At 35.9% G+C, this 6,066-nt stretch overlaps 1 pseudogene; it reads right to left on the bottom strand.

Annotated features, from left to right (window-relative positions):
* Positions 1-381: 381 nt before the first annotated feature.
* On the bottom strand, positions 382-4,031 carry LOC114684560 (annotated as a pseudogene).
* Positions 4,032-6,066: the final 2,035 nt, after the last annotated feature.

Here is a 6,066-nt window from a genome sequence, read left to right as displayed (position 1 = left end):
ACCTTACCAACTCCTCAGTCTCCAGAGAATTCCTGTTTCCGCAAATCCTCCTACTGAAAGCCTCTGAGTTCTCACCCCTGGGGTTCCCAGATGAACTGCTGCTAAAAGCCTTTAATTCCTGGTTCTCATGCCTTATATACATTTCTGCTTCCTGGTATTACTTTCTGGAATTAATGGTGTGTGTCCTTCCCAAGCACAAACATGAGATCTCAAGTGCTGTGATTAACGGTGTGTGCCCCCATGCCCAGTTCTGTCCCAAGTGTGGCCTTGAATTCACAGAAATCCAGCTGGATCTCTGCTTCCTGGCTGTGTCACCACTGCCTGACTTCTATGTCTAATCTAGTGGCTGGCTCTGTCCTTCGTGTGTGTGTGTGTGTGTCTGCGTGTGCCTCCTCTGTGGTTTGGAGGAATATCAATTGTATCTGTGGCAAAATCGTGTCTCACAGCCAGTCCCAAGTTTGCGATACAACAGGTTCCATTCTTCTTCACCAAGATATTCTTTGATTTCAAATCTCTGTGAGCAATAGATGACTTTCCTTGGGTACCAACAATCTCCATGTGAAGATGGACAAGACCACTTCCTATGGAGAGAGCGAGTTTGATCATCCCCTCCACTGTAACAGTGCATCTATTCAAGTAATCAAAGGGGATCCACTCTCATGGTAATCCAACATCAGCCACAACTGAGTCCAGGTGCCATTGTCTTTGTTATCTGCTGCTATAAATCCTAGGATGTTTTCATGGTGTAACATCATAGTCTGGTAAATCTCTGCCTCTTGGAATCACAAACACTCTTCCCTAGAAGAGAATATCTTCACAGCAATTTCTTCTCTCTGTCACTTGCTTCGCCATACTTCTCCAAACCGACCTTTGCTTTCTTGCAATAGTTCTCTGAGCAATAGTTGGCAAAACCTTAATCCTGAATAGCAGCATCACTACAGCTACCAACAAGATAACAAGCAGCCAGCAACTTGGAGCAGTATCCCAGCATACATAGTATGATCATTTTTGCTAAGTTATTTTTCAGCATTCACATATATGGGTTGTGAATTCATTTTTTGGAGAATATTAGAGATATGGAAATACAGATCCTTATCTCATTTTAAGTGAGGATACAATTATATTTTGTAGTAATGTCAGACCCATTCTAATGTTTTCAGAAGAATTTTGCTGAAAATTTATAATGTGCCATGTTGAGTAAAAATACATTATTGTTTACACTGTAAACATAGTAAACAAATAGAACAACCTGTTTCTGTGCATGCTCTACATCATGCCTTTGACATTTATATCTATGTGTAATTACTAATACAGTTTTCTCCTCTATTCATATCATTTAAATGTATGATTGCTTGAGAAACCAAGCATACTGCCTCTGTATCTGAAGTAGAAGCTGGGAAATTATAAAAAATAGACCAGATAATTCTTAACTTAGATATAAAATACTTAAGTACATATCCAACATGAATTTGAGCTATGATTATAATTGCCAGGTAATGATTAAAAGAAGGAAATAGGCTAGACAAAGCTAAGTTTTCAAAAGGAGTGCAAAATAGAAAGTGTGACATGTATTGGTTGTAGCCAAGAAAGTCATATTGCAAAATGCCCTCATATGGAATGGATATGTAAATTAATGGAATAGGAAGATTCATTCAGACAGATGAGAAAGGCTAGCTTCACAGAGAACCATTGATAAGGAAGCTCTTCCCAAAGAGCTGAATCTCAAGGAACCAAACTTCACCTTGACGGCAGGAGGACTTCATAGCTCTGCCCTGTATGTCATCCACTGTCATTTGTGTCTATATTTTCTCTTTTCCAACAGAGAAGAATTGTGTATTTTTTTTTGGGGGGGGGTAATTTTTCCCTTCTTGTTTGGATGACTTATGCTGCTTTTTTACTTCATAATAAACTATCAGATAAATGCTACCTAATCTATTTTTTATAAGTCACTTTGTCTAGAGAGCCAAATTCAGAGTTGAGAGCAAACGGGGATGAAATGACACAGATATGATGATAGTGTGTTTCTCACCACTTCACACTGCTTAGTATTACATAGATAGGAGAGGGTTTGTCTATCGTATATATTAGTATATATTGGGATCTATTGTTATTATTATTATAGCTTATAACTTCTATAGATATAAAAAAATAGACCAGGTGATATAAACCTTGCAGTCAAGACAGCCCAACACTTAGGATTTTTGAGAAAAGAGTTTTATTGGAGGAAAGAATTTCTCAATTACTTATATGCTTTTATAATTTTGGGGGCTATAAGTGCAAAATTGAACATATTTAACAGAGATCAACCCACTAAGGCTTTAGTAATAGCCCTATGCTTGTCAAATACAAGCATAAATAAACTTGCGTCTTTGTAACTAACCAAGTACCTTTATCATACATGACTTCATCTCTAATTATTTTTTTATGGTGGTGTATATATTCCCATTTACTTATCTATTAGTTGAAGACATCCCTACCATCTGGACGATTCACAAAGCCAATTTAATAGTTACAACACTATGTTCAATTTAATAAGATATTCATTTCATCTTTTCAAATTACTGGCACATATCAAACATAACTGGATGGCTAGTTAAGAGTAAACTCTGTGTGTAAGCCCATTAAAAGTACTAAAGCCTAGCCCTCATTACCACTTAGGAATAATTGCTTTTCTACATTAGTGAGGAACTCTGGGTGTTGCACTTCTTCTTACAGGGTGGATTGTCTAATGATACGTCTTTCGAGGTTCTTCTAAAGACTACATTAAAGTTCTTAGTATTTAATTACCTCACTGATAAACTTGATGCTGTATTGAATTTTCAGTAAAAGCCTTTTTTTCCTTTTTAAAATTTCTTTCGTCAATTTAACTTAACTATTAAAATCAAAATATAATGATATTATTTTTCCCCTTCACTTTCCTCCTCCAAACCCTCCCATGTCCATACTCTCAAACTCATGGCCTCTTTTCCTGTAATTTTTTTTACACACACACACACACACACACACACACACACACACACACACACCCTACTGAGTTTGTTTAATATTAATATTGCTTTAATGTATATGCTTTCAGGCCTGACTTTGGGGAATAATATAACTAATTAAGGGGATCATCACTAGGAATGGTTAATTCTTCCATTCTCAGCAATCTTCAGTTGCCTGCACTTATTTGTCAGAGGATAGGGACCCTGTGAATATTCCCCTTCCATTTTAGTATGTTTGTTGATATTTATTAAGGTCTTATTTAGGAAGATATGACTGAGGTTTCATGGATACAGGTCTCTTTTCAGTTCTAAGAGACAGGATCCTAAGACAGATTTTCTGGTTCTCTGGCTCTAAACACCCTTCCCACCCTCTCTTCTGTGATGTACCCAGAGCCTCAGGTATGAGAGTTGTGCTATAAATGTATCCCTCTGCTTTTTAATCAGTCATGATTTTCTGTCTTTGTCATCATTTCTATGAAGAAAATCTTTTTGATGAAGGGAAAGGGCACCATTTATCTGTGGATATAAGGACAAGTTTTAGAAGGCAATTAGGGGTTATATTGGTCTAGTAACGTGGTGGTATTTGGTCTTTCTCTAAGATCTGTGACCTCACTAGTGATAGAAAGTGGGATAATTTTCCAATACCAAGCATGATTTAACTCCTCTCTAGAAGGCCTTAAGTCTGACTAGACAGCTATTAGTTTCTGGAAAGACATGAGTGTCATTATTGTACCTTTAAAGATATCTTGCCTTGCAGGTCTTTGTTGTAGTTCTTAGGCATCACAACTACTGATCACATCAGTGGCTTCCATCCCTTGGTAGTTTGCATGGCAACTTCTTGTACTATGACAGCTGGTCCTCAAGGAGGAGAATTTCAGGTCAGATCTCCAGTACAGTTCCTCTGAGTTCTGTTTTAGAAGTGTGTCATGTCCTCAGCAATGGAGACTTACCTTCTGTATCTGGAGGCCACCAAATACAACAACAATGGCCTACATTGTTATGAGTCTCTTGGATTCCAGTGACCAATTTCTCAAAAGGGGGCATCTCATGTCTGGTACTGGGGTTCTGTTAGATAGTCCATGACTCTTGTGGGGAATATTTTCAGCCCAAGTGCCATTACTTTACTTAATTTAAACTATATATATATATATATATATATATATATATATATACACATATATGTATATATATATGTGTATGTGTGTATGTCTGTGTATGTACATATATGGGTGTGTTTATACATATATATATATATATATATATACACACACACACACATATGTATTCTATATAATGTTACAGCTATACTTCCTTCTAATTCTAAAATCCCTTCTGGTTAGCAACCTGAGTTTCCTGAAGTTTTCCATAAAATAGTAGGGAAAATATTTTATAGTTTAATGTTTAAAAGACTAAGATAAAATGGTTGGGTAGTAATTGGCTATAAATGAGATGAAAATGCAATTATCTCAACCTGGGAAGGGGTTCATAAATTCTCTGAGAAGGTGTGGTAAATGAAGGCTGCTGGAGTAGGGTAGAGTCAGTTTTCCTCAATTCTGGTGGCTCTAAAAGGCTACCTATGCTCCAGTAAATAATCTAACGCTCATGCCCAGTCAGAGTTAAATGTATTCAGTTGTTACTTAAGGAAGGAAAGAACATGTGGAGTTGGGAGGGAAATTCATTATTATAGACCTTATAAAGGTCTTAGAGAAGGAAAAACTTTACTACCAATATATAGAATGCTGAAAAGTAGTCCCATTCATATTTTGATCTTTTTTTTTCCAGACACCACAACTCCATAGTTAGGATATATCTACATTTCCCACTAAATAGCTGGATAGTCTGCATTTTAGTTATTTCTACACAGTACATTTTTTCATGGAAAATGGAAAAATAAGCCACTAAAACACATTAATCTTGACTAGGAAATTTTTGTATTATATAAAATATTGAGATGAATATAATAATGAATCTACAATTATAGCATGGATATTTGTTTCCTTTAGTATTTTTTATTGTTCAAAAGTTATTTATATATTTAGTAATACAGTATCCCAAGCAAGATTACATTCAGATCACAGTATAGGATTTTAAAAGGCAGTGTTCCAGTGAAGAAGAACCAGGATAAGAAGTCTATGTTTCTGGAATGAGACTTTAAAATTTAGATTCAGTGATAGCCATTTCAAAACAATAATTATTTATTAATTAAAAATAGTAAATAATAATTAAATATCTGGTTTATTTATTGGCTATAAAAACAATTTGGAAATTTCTGCTAGGTCTTTTTGTAGTGATGCATCTTAATAAAAACATCGAAAGATGTCAAAAAAAAGTCACCCTCCCTCATGTAGGATATCTTGAACAATTCTTTGTTTTTCTGAACAATTCTTTACTCATACACATAGCTGTTGATAAGTTTCTACAGATTTTACAGAGCCTGTATACATAATGACCATCAGTTGATCAAATAATTTAAGAATTTTAAGTAGAACTTAAGTAAACTTTCATCTTCACAAAAAGTCCAACCAGTAGTAAAAGGTAAAATTTTATTCTGCAAGGCACTTTTATGGCTGGTTAGAATTCTATGTGAGGCTTGTGAGAACCCTAAAATTATCTTTTTTTGTTTTTTTGTTTTTTTGTTTTTTGTTTTTTGTTTTTCCAGACAGGGTTTTTCTGTGTAGCTTTGCACCTTTCCTGGAACTCGCTTTGGAGACCAGGCTGGCCTCTAACTCACAGAGATCTGCCTGCCTCTGCCTCCCGAGTGCTGGGATTAAAGGCGTGCGCCACCACCGCCCGGCTTCCAACTCTAAAATTATCTTAATTTCCAGAAAAAGACCAAAACTTTGAGAGGAGAAGTATTCACTTTTAGAGTATCACTTCCTGGCATGCTTCTGAGCCTAAATGGAATCGAAAGCTAGGCCATTAGTCTGTGAGCAAGTATGTGAAAAGAGTTTATCACCAAATGAGTGTTGTCAAGTTGCCAAAGTCAGCATTCTGGACAGAACTTTCAACAACCAGTATAGGGTGAGAACTGTACTTCTTTAATAGATTGCAAGCAGTGACAGCATGTCTCACAATTTGA

The sequence above is a fragment of the Peromyscus leucopus genome, chromosome 14 (genome assembly GCF_004664715.2).
Source record: "Peromyscus leucopus breed LL Stock chromosome 14, UCI_PerLeu_2.1, whole genome shotgun sequence".
NCBI classification, from domain to species: Eukaryota; Metazoa; Chordata; class Mammalia; order Rodentia; family Cricetidae; genus Peromyscus; species Peromyscus leucopus.
Note: the sequence above shows the minus strand (reverse complement) of the source record. Positions and strands in the feature narration are given on the sequence as shown.